Source organism: Agelaius phoeniceus, chromosome 1 (assembly GCF_051311805.1).
Source record: "Agelaius phoeniceus isolate bAgePho1 chromosome 1, bAgePho1.hap1, whole genome shotgun sequence".
Classification (NCBI taxonomy): Eukaryota; Metazoa; Chordata; class Aves; order Passeriformes; family Icteridae; genus Agelaius; species Agelaius phoeniceus.
The window spans coordinates 131,645,459-131,668,761 of record NC_135265.1 but is presented as its reverse complement, the minus strand read 5'-3'; the positions used below and the strand labels follow the sequence as shown (position 1 = coordinate 131,668,761).

Here is a 23,303-nt window from a genome sequence, read left to right as displayed (position 1 = left end):
GTATAGATATTCCTTGTTTCACCTGAATTCAGTGAGGTAAACTTGTGATATTCCAAATTATGATATTTATAGCATGAACCCAATTTTCTTTAAAAAAAACCAAAACACTAAAACAAAACACAACCAAACAACACAAAACAACAACAGGGAAAAAACCAACCCACTCCCCAAGTAACCAAACCAAAACAACAAGAAGAAAAACAATCCCCAAAAGAAAATAACCCAAAAAACGTAACTCCCTGTAAACAGCCACAAAATCCCCAAGAGCCAAACACCTATCACTTCTGTAAGAACTAGCCTAAATAGCTTTGGGCTATTTCAATTTTTGTATGATAAATCTAAGGGATTTCATTTGCATATAGGAAACTAAAGAAACATACTTTATTTCTTTTCAACTCTTCCCAAAAATATACATGGTACGAAAAAAAACCTACTTCCATCTCTTGGGAGATGGAAGACCACAGAAGTCTCCCTGGATAAACCAAATTCCAAATTCCTCTGCCCTGGGCTGGTCAGATCCATAGTTCAAATCCACTCCAGCCCCCATAGAGGGGCCTCAGGGGAGGTCAGAGGTCCAGAAGCAATGAATATCATTATGAATTTTGCTTCCATTAAGGTTTGATTACTGTGTACAGTGGAGCAAATTTGCCACTGTTGTACTACACTAAGTATTTACAGTGCAACTCACTAATAAAAAAGTAGTCATTCCCTTTCAGCTATTTTTTGTGATGCTTTGAACAAGTTGCTCAGTACTGTGCCTGTCAGTGGAAGTTCACCCTAATAACAGACTGCTCCATAGGCTCTCCTACTATCCCTTTTCTCTTTTTTAAATCTATGCCATAAAATTATACATCATATATATTTTATTTCCATTCAAATTCAACACTATGCATGGGGATACATTTCTATGCTACAGGTACTTTAGTAAAAATCTGTGAGCAGTTTAATTTAAAAGCCATGGACAGCAACCTAAAGGAATTTTTGACCATGCAAAATGTTTTATAAACAGTTCCATGTGCGCTGTTCCTCTGGAGTCTCACTAGAGACGAATAATGACCTTGTATTTGGTTCTCATTTACTCTGAATTAGCCAAACCTCCTGGTTTTAATTACATACTTAATACACCTGGCATGGTCTAATTACAGAAAACAAAACATCATTTAAACAAAGGGTGACCTTGAACTTAGTCTATCAAAATAATGGTTAACTTTAAGTTTTCAGTTTTTAACGAACTGCCAAGACATGCAATAGTGATTTTCCAAATGTGATCATACACCTTTAGAGCAACAGACTTACTGCATTAGGAAACATCTGTACACACCCTTTATGGCTTTCCTCATTATTAATGCAAATCCCTCTTAGATTTCAATAGTGCTATAAACAGTTCTATAGGTAAACACCAAGTCTGCACTACTGATAAGTTTAATGTGTTAGACTACACCAGATCTAGATTTGCCAAGCAACAGCTTGAAGGAGCTGAAGCTGAACTACTTTTAGTGGTTTTGTATGAGTATTGCATCTATGAACAAAGGGAACACAATGTAATAGCCATGACAACATGCCACAAAAGAGGCAACAAAGGGTTCTAATACCAGAAACTTAGTTAAATACATTGGGGATTCTACTGTTGTAATGTGGTTACTTATCTGCTTGAAACTGAATATTTGCTTTAATTCCCTTTTCAGCTGTGTTGAAGAGTTTCAGTGACAGATTGGTTTTAGAACAATGTTTCAATATAATAATGAATTCATACATCTGATAATGTTTTTTAATTCTACTTGTGATCAAGTAATGCTAAGAAGCATATTTATTAAAGCATCTGGAATTTAAAGTCAACAGAATGTAATGCCTACTCAAAATTCAGTAAGGCCTAAAATTTCTGTAATATAACCAGATCATGTATAATTTTATATTGATTCTTGTTACAGCCCTTAAGCTTCCCACCTAAGCATGTCAGTGCAGCAAATGTGAAGTGGATTTGAGGTAAATTATGTGAAAAACAATATTAAGGAAGGACAGGAATTAGAATCTGAGCATGCTCAACAAAGATCTCCCAAACTATTGGCTATTACACAAAGAGCTGGCATTCAAAGATGTACTCATGGAATATTGGTCTACATTCCATACTGCTGACCACAGCATACTTTCAAAACAGAATACTCCAGCACATAAAGGCAGAGAAGTTGGTTATTAAAAATTTTGACAATGTTTCAGCATAGGAACACATTACTGTCACTGCTGACACTGCCAATGTTTTGTAAATAGATGACAAAGTTAGTGTTTTGCATGTATGTTAGGTCTGAATAGGTAGTATTTTTTGAAAACAATAATTCTTCACCAATTAATAGTTTCAACTAATTCATATAAAAGTATCCTATATAGATAAGCAAATATATTCAGGGTTGCCATGAATGTTGACAAACATCCATCACTTAATTTACTTGGCTGGCAAACTAGTAATAATAATGACTGTCTAAAGGAGAAAAGCATCCTAAACTTTTAATACCTCACTGACAGAATTTAATAAATCTATTAAGATAAATTAAAAAGTAAGAAAAGATTTTACAACATAAACCATGTATGTAGTAGACTGTGATTAAATAGTTATATATATCACTAATTATTTAACTGAAATGCAATACCATCCAAACAAGACTCCATTGCCTGACACAGACACATTGCAAACTGCCCAGGAAGGGATATGAGCTAAATGAGATTTGTCACTAAGTAATACATCTTTGAAAATGAAGATTTGAGATACATGGGAGTGAGAAGAATTTATACTACTTCACATGAAACCTGATGGCAGGACTCCTGTGTCTTATTCCAGCTCTGCTATGAACTCACTGTGAAATCACTCACTTTCTGTTTCTCTGTCATCATTCTCCTGACAACAGCATTTATTATTTTTTTCCCATTACGATATTATAATTAAGGAAGTCCTTGAATAAATACTCAGATCTGAATCCTTCTCACTGTGCTCTCTCAACCAAAAGGTCTCTGTCAGTGCAATTATGTTGTTTTAGCTCCATCAGAAAATCCTGTTTTCACAACATAGGCTATATGCCAAACACACAAACATGGCACCCGCTAACATACTACAAAATTAACGTCATAAATTCAAACAGTATTTCATTCTCTCAGATCTAGCATGGCTATGCTGCTTTGAAACGGAAATAATCCTGTCCATCAAACAATGTTAGTGACATAAACAACCTGGAGTAAACAGGCATGTTACATTAGCACAGAGGAATAAAATCAACACCAGCAGTTAAAAAGGTAAACTGGAAAAAAGCCTTGAGACTATGCAGGGCAAAATACTCTATAGCCGAGTTCTAACAAACTCTGAAATTAATGGACACAAATAATTAAAATACAGTTTAACTACAAATTGAAAACCATGATAGCTTCTCCTGAAGATTATTTCCCTAAATAGCAAAATAAAAATAAAAAAATCACCATTTCACAAGCATGATACGAGAAATTTAAAATAAATTTTTTTGTTCAATTAAATCTGATCCAAAAACTTGACATTATTTAGTCTCTGAATTGTTCAAAGCACATAGTTAATTATACTTCAAACGACAGCACAATATAGTTGTCAAAAATATTGCAAGAAAGGGAAATCTATAGTGAAAATAAGAATACAATCCTAAAAATGAGTGCAAATTCATCCCTATTACCTTTTCTTCCTTTATACTGGAACCAAAAGATGAACTTAAAAGTTTCAAACTCTGTTTCCTTAAGGTGGCATTCATACTTATAGAAGTGAACTTAATTAACCTATCTCAAGATGTTTAGTAGTAGATACTCTCTTCTCTAAAGCCCTTAATACCAGGAATAAGATCTCAATATAGTCCAAGGCAAAAATCACTCACTATAAAAAAGCATTCCTACAAACCACCAAATTACATGAATGACACACTGAGACTGAAGATAATGGGTCCATCTCTGCTTTCTACAATACATAAGTATTTTAATAATCCTGGCAGCATCCCTAAGGATAAATTCCTTGCTGTCTGCCAGTGGCTAACCTCTTCCTTCTGGGAGACCAATAATTTATTTACATGGTATCTACAAACAGCTTACACATGAAACAACAGAGGGCTTTTTTTTGGTTGGTTTTCATTTGGCAGTATTTTGTCTTTGTGTCAAAAAAAAAAAAAAAAGACTCAGCTCAAAAACCTTTTTCTGAGTCTGTCTAGAGTCTGTTCAACTGTAGGGAGAAAAAGTAGCTCTTTCAAGAAGATGACACACAGCCCAGCTAATCTCCCCTGGCTGCTGTCAAGGCATTTATAAGGGTTTTTACAAGGTTTTTACAAGGGTTTCTTGTGCTATGGTTCCACAGCCAGGGATGACTTGTCACAGTTTGAAATTAGTGTTCTGCTGAGAGATGTCCTGCACCAGGGAGCCAGCTATTCCCACCTGTGAACACTCCTGATGCACGTACAGAATCAACATATGGGGAACCAATCATATTCTTTAGTGCTACTGATCACTTGGTTGTGTTTCACGGATCTTCAAAGTAGACACAAATACCAAATCTTTTTAATAATTCCTGGGGTGGGTATTTAAACACTCATATATGTATTGTTCTAGTTGTACAGTATTCTTCTCCCTAAGGCAGACATGTAAGGGAAGATTTAGTAACTTGAGTAAGTTATTCTTCCTTAGAGGAGTAGGAATTGTTGAAGATTGTTCAAGGAGCTATGCATAAGATCATAAAATTTTAAACTGAAGATAAAAAAATATTATTTAGCTGACAGATCTATAAAACTGTGACACAGCCCCCCCAAGGAAAGTAAAGGAAGTACCTTTGACATGTTAAGCTAATCTGAAAAAAGTACCTGGTAGCACACTTACTTTAGTAGGGATACAGAAAAGATCATTGAGTAAGGAATGAAGGAATTAAAGAATTTTAATCTCTTTTTTTTCAGATTAATAATAGTTTAGACAAGAACTACCTCACTAAATAAAAACAATAGAGTAAAAGATAAGAAAAGAAACTACTGGAATCAATATTTAGTTGCTAATTTACAACCTCCCACATGTATTCAAATTCAAATTACCACGTGAACACATCCCAAGTACAAGGAGCTCAAAAACCACTGAAAGAATTAAACATTTTTCTCATTTTGGATATTATATTGGATATTACCAGTAGACTTGTGTGGTTTTGTGCTTAATGCTTTCTTTATGTAATGTCTCATTTAAAACATAAAGTGAAACTCCAGTTTATCTGAAATAAAAATTTTGAAAGACCACAAAAAACCATGATAGTCTACATAGATCATCTTTTATATCTTTTGCAAGAAAACTGTCTATTTATGATATTTTTGGACTTTTCTGTTTTTAATTTGAAGGAAGAAAATAACATGTACAATTCTTCCCCAACAACTCAATGAGTCAATTTTTTAGATTGTTCTGGAAAACTCCAAAGAGATAAGGTCAGAAAACAATAATCCTCAAGCAGGAATGTATTTAGATACACGTCTTTGGAAAAACTTTGCCTGCCCATAAATTAGCACCAGGAGCAAGTTTTCCTCAAATGCAAGGTGTTTTCCTGTAGCCATGATATTTACTGAAAAATCCCTTTCTTCAGGATTTTTCTCCTGAGAAGCTGAGAAGCCTCAGAGGAAAAGAAAAACAATAATTATCTCCTGGTGTGGAATGCAACAGGTGCTTCTTTGAGTTGTTTCTAAGTTGGTCCACGTTGGTTGTTTCTAATTAATGGCCAATCACAGTCAGCTGGCTCGGACTCTCTGAGAGTCAAGAGCTTTTGTTATCATTCTTTTCCATTCCTTGCTAGCCTTCTGATGAAATCCTTCCTTCTATTCTTTTACTATAGTTTTAGTATATCATTTTTCTTTTAATATAATATATATCATAAAAAAATAAATCAGTCTTCTGAAACATGGAGTCAACATTCTCATCTCTTCCCATGTCAGGGCTGCCTGCAAACTTCCACATTTTCCCAGTAACCCTGTCTACCCACAGTTTAGTGGCAGGTGCAGACTACTCTTTGAGACTCTGCAGATTTTTCCTGCAAGATAACTGAAGATAGACTCTTGACTAAAGAAGTGTTATTATAGACACAATTTGTACATCACAACATAAATAACACGGGCAAGCCACTTAATGCTTTGCTGAATTAGAGGTAGAAACCTCATACTAGCAAAGAAAGAGGGATGAGAGAGTCAAGGAGTGTCATTAGATATTCTTAGAGGGGCAAAGCCAGAGATAAACCTTACAGATATGAGAAAACTTAAACAGTTGATAGGTACAAATTATTGGCTAGAAAATCTTCAGAGTCCATACAGAAAAACATGATAAATCACAGTTGACAGGGATTCATTCATTAACTGGTACCACACAGTGTTGTGCTTACCATTTCTAGTGAATGAAAAGGTGGAATGAAGAGACAAAGTGCATCTGTTTGTATACCAGCAAGAGGAAACAAAAGGCAAGAAAAAAAAACCAAGGGTTAACAAGGTTTAAAAACAAGGTTTAAAACAAGGGTTGCAAATGCTCCCATTAGTCTTACACAGGAAAGTGCAGAACAGGTTTTGACTCTGTATTTGACTTAGAGAGTTATCAGGTGACTGGGATTTGACACCAATTCCAACAGAAACAAAGCAGCCTCTCAAAAAAAAACTCCAACCACCTTCTACTCAACTTCAAGAGCAATCTGCTTTCTAGCCTTTCTTTTTTTCATACTGTATGGCAATCCAAAGAATTTTAGTTTTAATCAAAATACTAATAGCTGCTGAAATAAGAGAATGTAAATGTCTTCCATAGTGATATTAATGTGTAAATGTGTAACTCAATATATTACACCAACTATTTACCTCCACAACTCTGCATCTCTAATATGGTTACAATTAGATTGTATTGCCATGGAGAATAACTGCAGTCCGAGCTTTCCTCTAATTTTGATTGCTGCTGAAGTTTCTCCATTCATCTTTGTCCCAGAATGCCTTGCTCCTGAACAGAAATCCCAGTTCTTCTAAATGCCCAAATAGAAAATCAAAACCATAAACCTGGCAGTAAGAGAACAAGCATTATAGTTTCCAGTGTTACTAGAAGACTTGCAGCCTCATGGTGGTTTTATTATTTTCATTTTCGTGCAATAGTGTGTGAAATTAACAACCCCAAAACTTAACTGAGTGGTTGCTATGCTAAGAACCACACATTTAGATGTAGGATTCCTCAAATGGAAGTTTTTTCTGAATTTACATTTTTTCTCTTTTAATTATTATTACTTCATTCCATTAGTGGATGAATGCAAAAGTATCCTTCCTGAAATTTGCTGTTTAATTCTCAACGGGCCTTTTCTCTTTTTTTAAAATAATAATATACAGCACCACCTAAAATAAGCTACTGAGCAGTAACCAGAATGTCCTTGAAATGTGATGCTCTATACACAAACCTAGAAAGATTGGGGTTTTTTGGTCTTTGAAATACTCATGACATGCTATGTCATGCTGTGGAGGTTGCATATGTGAGGTACCAACTGGTAAATGTGTGCCCTTCGTTCCTCACATCTAGAATCCCCAGCAACTTTTAATGAGACCTCATATGGAGTTAGGAATATACACATGAATGCAATTTCCTGAAGAAATTCCATTCCAAGCTGAACACACTGGTTTTGACTGATGAGGATATGAAGAACATTAAGGAAAGCAGTACTTAAGAACCACTGGAGCTGCACCATGCACGGAAGCCCCCGTTGATAGTTCCATGCTTACAAAAAAGCAAAAGCACATATGGAATTTATAGGGACAAATCTGCAATTCTCAGGGATAGACATATTTCTGATCTCAAAGCACACTTGTGCTCATGTAGATGTACATGAATCACACCTCTAGTCCTCCTGCAGTAGATCCTGACCCAGCATGCTACCACACTATCTCCTTGCAGGGAAATCACCACACACAGAGGCATTTTTGCCATCTCCTTGAAAAGCTGAACAATCTTTCTAAAATTTCTTGTCCACATTAGAAAAAATCCTGGTATCTCAGATGTGTGACTTTAGTAAGAACACAGGCAGGGTGATTTCTTGGCTTCAGTCACACATTGGAGGAATCACATAAAATGCAAACTTACACAGTTTTTTCCAACGTAAAGAAAGCCAGTATGACTCAAGATATATTTTCCTAAGTATGTGGCAATCACTAGAAAATATTATTTGAACTCAAAGAATTAAAAAATTGAAGAAGTGATCACACAGCCATGAGCTTAGAGGGATGATCCATAAGGGGATGTAAAGGTAACATTAAAGTCTCAATAAAATGCTGGTTCATTAGATCAGCCAGAGAACTCTTATTATATATTTTCCTATTGGGAAATTTTGCTTAAGAATACAATGAACTTGTTCCAGGAACAAGGTGTACCCCTAAAGAGTGCCCAAAGAAAAACTGCTTTTTTTGTTTTCAAAAAATTATTCTGACCAAGGGGAAGGAGACCTCCCCTTTAAAACATAGAGTACAAAGCTGGCCACCACCCACAGAAATTGCTTCACTTGGCTGTGGCTGTACATCTAGTGAACTTCTGAGCACTTTTTGATATGGCTGTTCTCAGAGGACCAGTGTAGGATCAGGAGACCTTCCACAATCTGGAGTAACACTTAAGGCATTAGGCAATGAAAGTCCCATGATAGTAAGCCCGAAAACCCAAAATTAGCTGTTATCATGGAGAAGAGATTGTAGAATAAAAGCTGCCTTCACAACGCTTGGGATAACTTAGGTCCTTTGAATATTATAACTTTCTAAGGATCACTAATAATCAACCCCAAAATTAGCTCAGCTGGTTAGAGCATGGTGCTAATAATGCCAAGGTTGCAAGTTTGATCCCCATATGGCCATTCACTTAAGAGTTGGAATCAATGATCCTTGTGGGTTCCTTCCAACTTGGAATATCTTGTAAATCTGTAAATTAAAGTTGCAGGAAAGAGATGAGTAAAATGACTGTGACTAGCAGATTAAAGAAGTATCTAAATAGGACCCTGCAGATAAACCAGACCACAATGAAAAATATTTATTCACCTAATAAAAAATATTTCCTCTTCATTAGCGGGGAAAAAATGGGCCCATTTAAGCATCTCAAGTCCCACAAAACTGGCTTGAGTATCTTTCTGAAGCCTGTTTACTCAAAATTCTCCAGGCCCCACTACTCAATATTATGAGGGTTAGTCAATATGAGTCTTATACAGATATATCAATTCCACATATAGTCACCTTTTCTGCAGAGCATAAAGATCTCATGCCTTCTTTTTTGTTCACAGAAATTATTGCCCTGATATGTTCTTGGCATTCTTGACATACAGAGGCTTAGACTCTTCCTACGACTCAAGTACCACACTGGAGAACATGGTGAGATGGGCCAGGTGGGACCAATTGCTTCAACCACAACTGCCCTTTGGGTGTATCTGAACAAAGCATGCCTGTCTCATGAACATCACCAGCTGTAAGACTGAGACATTCACCACTGTACCTACTTGCCAAGCACCTAGCTGTTGCAAAATACCAAGAAAGCTCCAAGCCAGCTCTGACAATCACAATTCTGAAGACAGCAAGTCACTCCAGTGAAGAGCCAAGAAAGGCATTCAGGCCACCCTGCAGCCCTTGTACTGCAGACAAGACCTTACTCTAAGAAGTTCCAGAGAAAGCTGACAACTTTAATGAGTAGGAATTTGGAAGCAGTACTTCTGTACATGTGTCACGGGGCAATTTGAGGACAGTTCCAAAAAAAGAAATGAAAAAGCAGCTAGACTGATTCTCTGTATCTGGCATGTGTGAGCAGTTATGTAGAAACTCACTGAAGTGATCTTAACTGTAGGACAGATGGTATTTGTGCTTTAGATCACTGAGGGGGAACCAGACCTGGCACTCTTTCCAATAAAGCGAGCATCTGCAATGGCACTTCTTAGTTACTGAGCTGTGACTGCATGACAGAAGTGCTGTATCAGGAAAAGAGAGAGAAGACCTGACACAGATCATGAAAACTTATTCTTATGTCAGAGATGAAGACGAGCTTCTAGCTATAGAAGACTCCTCTAATGAGTCTTAGCTGGTGAGGTGGGTTAAGTCTTGCTAACAGCCAAATGCCCACCCAAATGCTCACTCTGTCCCTTTTCTTATGAGACATGGGGGAGAAAATAGGATGAGAAAGCTTGTGTCTCAAAATAAATACAGGGAGATTGCTTACCATTTATCACTGCAGGCACAACATATTTGACATGGAGTAAATTTATTGCCAATATAAATAGATTTGTGTAGTGAGAACCAACCAACAGAAAACCACTGAAGCAACACCTGGTCTCTTTCCCTTCCCAAGCTTGACTCACTCCTTCATTACAGACTCTGCTACTCATAGCTACTACTCACCTAACAGCACAGAGGGATGGAGGGTGAACAGTTATGGTCAGTCAGCAAAAATTCCTTGTTGCCACTCCTTCCCTCCTCATAGTTCTCATAGAATCACAGAATGATTTCTGCTAGAAGAGATCTTTAAAGAACATCTGTAATACAACACCCTTGCCATAGGAAAGGGCATCTCCTACTAGATCAGGCTGCTCAAAGCCCCATCCAATATTTGAACACTTCCATGAAAGGAGCATCCACAAGTTCTCTGTGCAATCTGTTCCAGTGTCTCAGCAAACTTATAAAAAAATCTTTCCATTTGAAAATGCACTTGCAGCTCACTGAATCAGTTTAAAGTTATTGCACCTTGTCTTCCACTACAGGCCCTGGTAAAAAGTCTCTCTCCATCTTCTTTTAGAACTCCACCATAGATATTAAAAGGCCACAGTATGTCTTCCCCACAGCTTTCTCTTCTCCAGACTGAACAACCTCAACTCTTGCAGCCTTTTCTCTCTCTGATCATTTTTGTGTTCATCCTCTGGACCCAGTCCAACAAATCCACATCTTTCTTGCATTGAGAATTCCAAGGCTGGATGCAGCACTTCAGGTGAGGACTCATGAGAGCTGTCTAGAGGGGAAGAATCACCTCCCTGAACTTGCTGCCTGTGCTTTTTTATGCAGCTACAAATGGCTGTCTGAGCCACAAATGCAATATTCATAGAATCATTCAATGGTTTGGGTTCGAAGGGACATTTAAAGACCACATAACCCAACTCCCTTTTAAAAAAGCATTTTATGGCTACTTCCACTTTCATGAAAGCAGAAATAATTGATACATGATTTCACTTCTTACCTTATCAGTCCCTAGTCTCACATCAGCATGCATTGTAACACACCTACTGGGCAACTCCATCACATGTGCACTATTACACAAAGGCCAGCCTAGACTTTCTGCCACAACGACTGCTGGTCAAAGCCATTTGTGTCTTGTTCAGAGTAAAGCATTTGCTCATATTAATCCCAGCTCATGACCAGCAGAAAGACTAAGGTGATCCTCCTTGTTTTGTTGTATTCCCTGTTGCCTCCATCCAGGCTCCCAGTAATCTATTCCTCCTTTTGATTTCCTCTCTCTGCCAGTCAGCATAACTGATCTGGGTATCAGTAGTCAATAATTCAGTGCTTAGACCTAATTGATGTTGTGTAATGAAAGGCTTTTGTGTGTGCATGGAATAAGTGTTGCTTTTCTCCCTCCTTTTCCTTTATAAATTGATATGAAATTACATTCTGTGATTCTATATCTAAAATTGTGAAAGAATGTTAAGTCAAATACTTGAAACACATTAGGGAAGAACATCTTACGATTCCTTAGGCAACCTTAATTTTGCTTTTTTTCCTAATTATTGCACTGTAACACATTCTTTAATTACATGACTATGGGTTAAAACTTAGCTAAATAATGAGCCCATAAGGGGTCAAGTGATCATAAATGTATCGCTCCTTAACTTTTGACCTTAACTTTTGACCATTTGATTTTGGCATCTGAACACGGTTTTTTAACTTGTATTTGCATTTAGTGAGATTAGTTGAGAACCTTCCCAAATACTACTTTTTCCCACATAAAAAAACAAACTAAAGATCACAGATGAACATTCTCCTTCATATTTGGTATTATAATCTGCTTGTTAGAGGTGAAGGAAGACTTTCAATCCATGGCTCAACAAGAACAAGTCCAAAATAATGCCGATAGATTTGGGGAATAAAACAAAAAGCAGCTACCTAGAGTATTCTACTCTGTCATAGCTCCCACTCAGTAAGGCAAAGGCTCCAGTATTATTCTTAACTAAGGTGCTTTGCTGAGGTCCCAACTACTCCTTGAATTTGAAGAGCAGTAAAAACAAGGTCTTCCTCTTGAAATTTATGCTTAGCAAGAACGTACTTTTTTTTTAGACATGGGTCACATTACAACCACTCTTCTAACTCCGTAATATGAAAAATGCCCTAAATTGAAAATTATATTACACCTCTACTAACCAAACCTTTCTGTTATCATACTCTATGGCTGTCCATCTTCTAAGTGATAGTTCTCACAAGCAGCAGAGTACGCTCTGGATGCCAGGCAAAGTTCACTGCACTAATTTTAAATTTAGAACTGTAAAATAGTGTCTTGAACTGGCCATGTGCAAAATCCTCTCACCACCACATGTTATAATAGCAACAGCCAGAAGTAGAGGAATTTCAGATAGCAATTCACAGATTAGAACTGTCAGGTAATTTTTCAATTAATGTGTCTCAGCTCTGGAATTAATTTCTCCTTAACCTATGGTCTAACAGCTTATGTTTGCTGACTTCCACAACATGGGATATGAAACTGCAGAAGAAAATTACCATTGTATTTGGTGACAGGACAGTATGAAGACCACAATGTACTATCGCTCTTTGGAAGTGTTCTATTTTGGGAAGCAGCAATGAGATGTGCAAAGGAAGAAATTAACTGAAATCAAGCTAAATTAATTAACTGCTCAGCAGGGTTTGGAAAATATGTTTTCTAACGCATCTGTGCTAATTCTAGGGTAGCACAGGAATCTGTAAAAAAGGTGGGTGCAGGGAGCACACTTTGATGCTGGAAGCAATCCAGCCGCTCCACGCACACATGACTGCCGAACCTCTGAAACTTCACAGCGCTCATCCTCAGTGAGCCGCTGTTGCCATAGCAACCGCTCTTTAAAACATGGAAAACAGGTCAGGTAGTTTCAAACTAACCACTGTTTCCAATGTCACTATTTTCCTCTGTAGTTTTGAACTAGCCCACCTCTGAGATAATCACTGGGCTGTTGCTATAGAGTCATCAACCCACAGAGAGAAGAAAACAAGGCTCTTGAGTTTCACAGGGATGCGTAAGTAACATGGAGTTTGGCCTCCCTCCACCTACTGCTCTCCCTAAATCCCTTAGAAATCCCCTTCAGAGGTATCAGCTCTTTTCCATCTCCTTTTCTCTGCAAATATTCTTTACTCTGAAAGCTGTTTGGGACTTAAGATCTTTAGTTTTCTTTTTTTACATAAAAATGCACTGCAAAATTTTAGATTTAAATCCTGTTAACCGCTGAGTGTAAGCAAAAGATGAATTATTTGGCTGTAACATCATCCCTTCAAAAGGCCATAACAGTACTATTCAAAACTTTATGTAAGGAAGAACAATCACTGCAAACGAGGCCTTTAAATCCCATGACAAGAAAGAGAGGTCAAGACAAGTCATTGAGACAACAAATGAAACAGCTGAGCACATACACATCAAGCATGCACTATACAACCAGCACACTCCTGCCAATTCCTTCTCTGTTTCTCTAAAGTAGCACTGAAGGTGGACTGCACACAGTTGCTCACATCTTGCCAAATTTTAAGCCACAGAAAAAATATAAAAGGACAAGCCTTAGTTTCATTTTTTAATTTCATGTCTTTGTTATGTGAACCTGCTTGAATGTAGGTGTACTTACACAGGTCTCTTCATCTTGCCTCATAGTCGTATTTTAATAGTTAATAGAAACTCTTTAGACAAAAATAGTGATTAAATTTACAACTTTGCAAAAGCAAAACAAAAAGCCCATTTCATCCTATACACAGATATCACAAGCATCATGGAAATACCCTATTTCTATCTCTATGAACATTATCAGCATAACAGTTTGCATCTTTAAGTGGTTCTCCATCTCTGTAGAATGGAGCATCTCTGTGCTTTTTGTGTGTGGATGGCATTTAGAACCAAGGACTATAATTAATGGCAATCTTAAAGTAACCCAAATGAAAGCCTCCACTTCCATTCACACTTCAAGTAATTCTCCATGCCAAAAAGCACAATCTCCAAAGAGGACACAACAAAATAAAAGAGGCTGTCATTTCAGGACAAGTAATTTTTAGTAACAGAACTTCTTGCATCTAGGTAACTTTTTAGGGTAATTCGAAAGTTTGGTCTGTGTCTGTGAAGAACACTTTTTCCTCCATTCTTACTTGAAAGTATAATATTGAAATATAAAAAACAACTACATATACTGGACTGTATTGACACCAAGAGGGAAAAAAAATTAAACGTTTTTAGAAGGTTGCACCAAATTCACATCTACAAGCACTACAGCATGGTCATACAGCATCATATGGTCAAGGCTGGACAGATTACAGAGTTCCTGCTACTCAGCTGCAGACCTAACCTTGCCCGTCACCCTAGTCTGCTGCAATGCAAAGGAAGTTACATTTTTCAAAATGGTTTAAGATAACTTGTTTTAGTTCTCACTATGGCACACTAAAAATTGTCATGGAAATGAAGTCAGAGTGCTCAGCTGAGCATCAAGCAGCTTCTTGAAATAGCTATAGCCATGCTACCGTACCTTAAGAGCTGTCCTACTGAACAATTTTGTCCTGGAACATTTATGTCAACAAATTAGATGATCTGATTACCATTCTTATATCGGTACAATTCCTAATGTCAAACACAAATGTAAGTAATACCATGATCATTAGACAGAGGCCAGAAAAGTGTTAATTCTTCAAGTGTTTCTTTCTTAGGAATGGGGTGAATTTGCCCTAAACTAAGGAATGCTAAGAAAAACAGTCTAAGTTGTCAAATTTCTAACCCAAAATCTAAATGCAGTTTCACATTTAGGCACACAAATTAAAGTAGTTTCTTTAACAGCCTGAGCAGTGAAACTTAAGATTGACATCAGTAGGAGTTTTGCCACTGACTTTAGCAAGTATGAGATTAAGTCTTTGTGAAGAGTTTGCCAATAACCACAGTTTTGTATACGGGGCTTGCATAGCTTTATTTTTAAATTTTTACTCATGTAAAAATATAAAGTAGGTATAAAAACGTGTCAAATTTAATTTTTTGCTTTGTTGGATTTGTCATGTGTGTGGGTGTACCCTCCACATACCAGAGGATATCACATAGGGAGTTTTTTACCTTTTTAAGTACTGGTGCTGTCCATGAGGCACATGTCTGCCCAGGCACAAACAAACTATGTCTGCCCAGGCACATCAGTGAATGAAAAAAAAAGTCAAGTCTCCAAACAGTTTGATTACAAATTTACAATGCACACATCTTACCTTTTTCACCAAAAATAAAATTACTAGTTCACAGCAATGCTGCAACTCCCAATAAACAATAGTAAGTGTGGATTATAATGCATATTTAATCACAGATGTAATGTAAAAGAAGGACATTTGGATAATTTTAACATATACTTTTCATACATTAAAGTTATTCAGAAACTACAGAAATACAAATTTTGCTCTCAGGTTTCACAGAAGTTCCCTTTTATCTCTTAGTTATGCAAGTTGTAAGAAAAAAAAAATACACGTAAGGCAAAATATTTTGGACAATCCCTGGCCTTGATATATGTGCACTAAGACAAATCTAATCATATATCTGAAGATACTAAGTCAAAAATAACAAATAACTCCAAGTATTTGAGCCCACTGCTTCAAGTCAATGTGTTAGTGCACAAGTGTCTTTATTCAAATTCTACAAGATATTTGCAAACTAAAACCACACAGATTTTTTTCTGTTCCTCATAAAGCACAATAGTATTAAATGTCAGCCATTTACTTTCCAGCATTTTGTTTACGAGATATTGTTAATATCTATGCTTAATATAGAGTCTACACATGGTATTTACTGGCTGCTGATCAAAACACAAGGCACAGAAATCTAATGCAAGCATTGTGATTATTCAGAGTCAGCCACACAGTCACTAAGCTCATCCAATTTTTTTTTTTTCTGTTAAATTGCTAGAATCTTATTTGACAAAGATCCCATTTGAGTCCAAAAAAAAGGGATGGGGGCTGGCACAAAAAACCCTACTGATGAAAACGTCCCCTTCTTTACCAAACCTCATGATGAAGAAATTCTCTTTGAAAATAAGAAGCTATAAAAATTAACTTAAAACAATCTTCCAGTCACCCACTCTCCCGAGACAGGTTTTATTTTTAGTCCTTTTCATTAGCATTAATTATCATAGCAAAGAGCAGAAGAGCAGATTTTGTTTCCCAGTGGTAAATTTGCATGATACTGACATAGAGATGATTTCAAAGAATTCTACAGAAAGCCTGAGCTGGAACAAGCACTCCTTGGTGTGAACATTCAGTGTGGAGATCAGACATTATGCACAAAGGTGTGGCACACTGAGTCATGGAACATGAAAAACTCCTTGGATTAAATACCCTCCCTGTTTGGGGTTTTTTTAACTGTAAGGGAAAACAGAATAGAGACCTGAATCTGAATTGGTTTGATGGACAAAAAAGGAGCATTTAAAACTTGTCCAGCCACAACTGCCTTTTTACAAGTGTCTCAAAACTATGCACATTACTGAGCTATTACACAATGATCCTAAAGAAGTATATTAGTAGAGACAACTGGTTACTAAGGTAACAAGATGTTACTTTAAACCAGCAGCACTGTCCCAGCTCATCAGCTTCACTCATGTCTTTCCTTTGTTCTTTTTAAGCTATGCACAAATTACAGACTTGCTATATAACCAAATATATACATACTAGAGCTATGCTTCAGTTTCTCAACTCATTTTCCTCATTCAAGCTAATGAGGTAAAAAAGAAGGCATTAAGATGATGGAAGCATTTGAACTCTTTGGTGTGTAGTAGATTCATTCTTAACTCTATACAAAGAATTTGAAAGTTGGCTGAAAATTAAGTTTTGAAATGTTTTCTCACTAGAAACTATTTGTAAGTAAAAAACAACTGCACACTGAAATTTTTTGATGTGATAAAATAAGATGGCAGGGATCCTGTAAAGTTTTGGGAGGGAAAACCTGGTTAAGTCTTACTGACTGAATCTTGGCTGAAATTTTCCAGAGGAAGACTCATGTTTGGAAATAACAGTTGACTGCTAATGGCAAAATAGATTAAGGTTACTCAAGCTCTAGCTCCTCCAAAACACTGATGCTCCAAACAAACAAATTAAGTATGTCACTATCTGTGAGAGTTCAAGCTTGTAAAACATAAATGTTCTCAACATCTTTTATGATTACAAACACCAGGCATTAGCAGTAGTTGAAAAAGCCAGAGGAAATAAGGCCATCGGAAACATTTACAGGAGCGGGTCACCTACAACAATCCTCTGCTCCAAGTGGGATTAACTCCACCAAAACAGTTCCTGATGTGTTTATATAACCAGGTCTTCAACACTTACAACAATGGCAACTTCTGCAACCCTCCAATGCAGTCTGCTGTTGTACACAGTTATCCATTCTTCCTATATCCAACTTCAAATAAATTGCTGCAATTCAAGCCTGACCTCTTGCCTTGTCTTCAGAGTGTATGTCAATGATAAATAAAAGCCTTTTGTTCTGTTTAACATGTAAGAATGCAAAAAGCTTTTTGTACTAGAAGGGTGTTTCCTGTGCTTTTTTAAGATAGAAAAATTTCTATAATCTTTGTCAAACAGCACAATTCCCTTTCCAAAGCTGCTGAAGTATAGCACTGGCGCTTTGTTACACATGACTCAGTAGTCAGAGTAACAGCCTTATAATGGTCCTACAATTTAAGATAAACAGAAAGTATTGATCCTATATACAGCCTAAAAAATTACTGGGATTGATTTTCAATTATTTACTTACATACTAATAGAAGAAGGAATATATTCAAAAAGAAAGGATGCTGTATTCAATACCAGCTGGAGAAACACTCTGCTCAGGCATTGTATTTCCCCTTCTCTGCATGAAAAACAATTCTACTTTCATGGTGAGAATATACAAACAGAATTGAGTTAAAACAGTAAGTATTTGACTTATAGAGGTTTTTAAAAAGTGTAATAAGTTGCTCTGTTATCTTTGCCTATAAAATCTCAGCAACCAATACTACACTTCTGGTTTACATGTCAGGCTGGCAAAAACTCCCTTCCTGAACAGCAGCATGATAAACCTAACAAACCACAAAGTGCAAACCATCCTCTGTAGATTCCTAATACAAATACCTCTTCCATTGACTTACCCACACACATAACTTTCATTTTTTGTAAATAATCACCCAAGACACAAGAAGTTCCTCTAACAGCCACCTACTTTAAAAGGTACAGAAAATCTCCACTGCTGAGGTTCACAGTGTCCTCACAAAATGACCTAGACAAAGCATGTAATTTTCGTTAAATTCATTTTACAGTCTCTCCCCTTTTAGCCATGCCTGAACTGAGTGGAATGAAATTCTGTGTGGAAACTATCAGCACCAATAATATCTTTATCTCATGGGTGTATGGCCCATGCAAACACAGAAACCTAAGTTTCATATTTGCTAAGTTAAGAAAATATTCTTCCGGGCAGCATCTGAAAATGCTTCATGATATTCAACAACTAATTAAAAACAAAGCAAAAAGAATCTACATTAATACTTCATTTAAAATTTTCAAATCTTTGAAGAGAATCAGAAATTACTGAAAATAGATTAAATATGTTAATTCCCATTAATTAGAAAAAGAACTGTTCCAAATAAACTCATTCACTGCTTAAATAAAGTCAGCATAAATCCAGCCAAGATTTTGGACAAAGATGTATTTCCAATGAAGTTATCTCAGCTTAGCTTTATTAGTGAAGTTTTAATTTAATTCTAGATAGTCTTCAATCACTTTATGCTATTTAATTTTTTACAGAATCAATTGCAACATTTTACATTTGTAAATGTTAACTGAAGTCTCAGTATCTGCAGTACTACTATTCCAAAATTATTATATTCTAATGTATTTGTTCCTTTTGAAACCTAGGGAAATATTCTGCCTACAGTAACAGATGGCTTTTTATTTTTTTGTTGCTATTCCAGAATCTTTAAGTCACCCAAAATGCATCTACTTAAACATGATACTGCAGTTATTATGCAAAGCATGATCTACATGTTCACTGTTTAATATTTAACAATCTGGATACCATTCCTGTTTGGAAATAATTCTACTAGAGACAGAAATCATTACCCTAGCATTGCTATAATAAACAGATTTGCCTTTTTTACATTTTATTGTCTCATAACAAAAAGTAAATTACTCATTTAAAATGAAATAGCATATTTAATTAGTGCAAATGAAGTTTAGCAACTCATTCTGACTAATGTAAATTCAGAGGTTATCATCAATTAGGTTCATGTGAATCCTTTGTTAATATCATGTCCCACTCTAACACACATTACTAAGGGGCAGAAGGATTTACAGGGTAATTTTAAATCTTAATGAGATCTAAAATGTCATGATACAGTAAAAATATAAACAGCAGGTTATTTCACAGCATGTACACATTGCACATCCATCACAAGCTAAGGTTTATCTGGGTATCCCCACATAACAAAAATGTTAAAATTCACCTTTTCTTGGTGAAAACTAATTTCTATTATAAATGTTATACAACATAAAATCTTCAACTGAGAAAGACAATAAAAAAAATTAACCAAGCTGCTTTAACGGCACCCTGCAGGTAATACTACTCATTTAATACACAGCTCTCTCCAGCACGTACCTATTTCATGGGAAACATTCCCCATGGAAAGAACAAAGCTATCATAACAGCAACATGGCCACAGGAATACAAAATACCTACAAAAAACAGCTGTTTTTAAAAGGACTCGCCAGTCAGATGGGTGAAACAAATACATCATTTGCTCTCATTCTGATCCACACTGCTGACTTTTGAGCTAGAACTAAAAGTCAACAGTTAAGCTTCCTCATGAAAAAGCTGCTTATACCCTGCACTATTAACACTCCTAGGAATCTCATACCCACACATTACAGAGCTTTACTGCCTTTTTACTTATTCAATGAGATTATGCCACTATTCCTCACAATGAGTACTCTGTTGTTGATTACACTTACTGGCACCAAGGTTTGCCGTGCATAAAGCATCACTTAACCCCAAGTAAAACTGACAGAATTAAGATTTAAAATACTGCTTTAATTATGCCACCTGCCACGTCTCTTAAAAAGAATTAAAATGTGTAAGAGAACTGCCTATAGATTGGTAAAATTCATTGAAAGCAAAATTCCGCAATGATCCTCAGTGTCAGATACACATTAACAATTTAATATAAAAGCTGAAGTTTGAATAAACATTAGTTGAGGTTTTTTGAAAGAGCTGTATAACAAATCAGAGCTTCAACAGCTGCACTTCAAAGGCTGAAGTAGAAGCAAAACAAAACATTACAAGTACTTCCCCAGATATACATTTCCCTAATATTCACTGATATCAAAGGCCCATACTTTTAGGTTTGAGAATTAATCATGAGACATCAAAAACAGACAGCAGAATAACAGAAAATAAATATTAAAACCAGCAATTCTATACAAATTCCTACTCAAAGAAAATAAAATAATCAAAAGTGCTTGAACTTGAATGTTTTTGTTTGGTCATTGTTTCTTTTTAAAAAGTAAGAAGAAACGTAGTAGAAAAATTCCAAACAGCCCTTTTGCATGAAAAACAGCACTTTAAGTCCAGAGCAAATATAACAGTATAAATTTGGAATAATGTAATATTCAAGGTAAGTATACAGTAACTGAATTCAGTCTAGTTAAAGTTATTTGCAATATTCCTGATTCAATGCAATGTTTCTCGAAGGTCTGAAGTGACAATTTTTTCTTGTCAATTCCTGGAACGTGACATCAGTAACCAGCACAGACTGATCACAGAACTGAAGGCCCGCAGGACCAAAAGTCAGAGATAGACCTTAAATTCCCATATGGAATCAGTGAAAAAGAATTAAGATCAGCTTTTAAATTTCAAAACATATGTACTTCAGTAGGGGAAAAAACCAAACTATAAATACCTACTTATAGAACAAATAATGCTGCTAAAATTTACTTTTTTTTTAAAGCTCAGATTGATTCCCAAGCATGTTATTCTCTTGGAAAAGTCTTCTAGTTATATTTGTGTTGGCAAGTAGTTTTTAAAACATTTACATCAAGGCAGAAAACTATGCTCACACCAAGCCTTTCAAACCAGCCCTAGCGCTAAGTTCATTTGCCTTATTTTATATATTTGTTTATCCACATTATGAGAACAGTTTCCTGTATCAATTATTTACATTATCTAAACACATCAGCAAGTATGTAAGATTAACAGCTCTACACACATTACATGTATTTATACATTTCAACAAATAACTGTTTTATCAGACAGTACGATAGACTAAGAACAGGATAAAATATCACTGTGACCTAAAGCAAATATACTATTTGACCATAGGAATTAGTTCCCAGTTCTTCATGTTTCACCTTAAAATATACAGAAATAAGCAAACTAATTAGTTGCAGGGATTTATCAAGTTTGTTTTCACTTCCTTTTCCCTTCTCTTTCCCACCTCAATGCATTTCTTTTTCCTACTTTATGCTTGAACAGACATATACATTAATGAATTTGTAGGGTTTTCCATCCCATACACTTAAATGTTTCTTCTTAGCACGACCCTGTCATTCACCCTGGCTCACAAGTGAAGTGCTCACTGGCTGCCAGAACTGCCATGGTGTGTTTGGTTTACAAGGGTAAGAAATAAGTATCATTCTGCAAATGAGTTTGGTGACTTCTGGCTTACACAGCATCCTTGCTCTTCTACATAGGAAGTGGGAGTACTATTAGAATATACTAGTATTAAGTTGTATTTTGATAATTTATATTTCAGTATACTTCTTTAAATAAAATTAAGACTGTCATCATTTACAGTTTGGATATCTTTTTAGATCCCATTAAGGCTAATTTCAAACAAAACAGCACCGAATTATTTAGTTCAAAAAGTTTCCATCATTTATCCCTTTGATGAATCATTTAAAGACTTCATGTTAGCAACTGAAAACATTCATGTTGATCTCACAAAGAACAGAAAATATATTATCCATGCTGCCCACTGATTTATCCTTTGAGAAAGTCTCTTGCAGGCCACTTGCCAATACTGCCACTCACTGTCTAAAACATAAACAGAAGTGCTTCTAGAACATATAAGTAAATAATAATTGCCAGTGGTTCAAATCAGCAGGCAGTTAAAACCCATATCCTGTGCAACATCAGCTGGTAGCAGATGCTTTAGAGAAATGTATTTTTGAGTGGACTACTCTGAAGCAGTACATCCACTACTGAAGCATCTTCTTAAACTTTTTCTTAGGATGGTTTATCTCTTCTTCATGTTTAAAACAAAATACCATCACCCACACAGAGATCATACAAATAGTTACTCACTTTTTAAAAAATCCTATTTGGTTTTCAATCAGAATAATTTTGTAGCAACAAGCCTCACAGCACTGGCTTTCCAGGAGGCCAAGGACAAACTGCACATCACATAAATTCCAACAGACTCAGGAACAAACTGCCCAGGTAAGTTGTGGATGCCTCATTATTGGAAGTTTTCAAGGTTCCAGCTTTAAACAGCTAGTGAAAGATGACCACGTCCACAGCAGGAAAGCTGGACTAGATGACCTCTAAAGGTCCCTTCCTTTAGAGAGAACCATTCTAGGATTCTCAAGTCTCTACTTGCCAGTCTACCACCACTGGGAAGGTTTGCATATAAAACTCAGCAGTTCAGTTTCTGAAGATCAGAACTGCTTGGGTTTTGTTCTAGGACAAATTCCTATTTCAAGAAGGCAACTTCATTGTACAAGCAATGTCAACAAATTCCACATGATTATCCACGTGTATGAGTTGTCAATGAGTAGGTACTAACAGACTTATCATCTTAGCATTTACAAAAAGAATAATTTTTGCCTGCATTTCTTCACAAGTAATGGAAAAGACAGGATGAATTTAAAATTGTTCTAAAGGCAGCTTTATTGCCACTATAATAACCCCACTGAAACAATGGCCAGTTATTTTCCAGTGAATAGTGCAACTATTTTGTTAGTCAATCATCAGGATGCTAATTGCTGCATTTGATAGGAAAAAAAAAAAACCTAAAAAAATCCACCCAAACCAAAATCCAACTAAATCAA

The 23,303-nt window shown here is 36.1% G+C and overlaps 1 protein-coding gene across 1 annotated transcript in view; it reads right to left on the bottom strand.

Annotated features, from left to right (window-relative positions):
- Positions 1 to 23,303, bottom strand: part of STK3 (serine/threonine kinase 3) — a 127,138-nt gene that overhangs the window by 21,694 nt on the left and 82,141 nt on the right. The window lies entirely within an intron of this gene.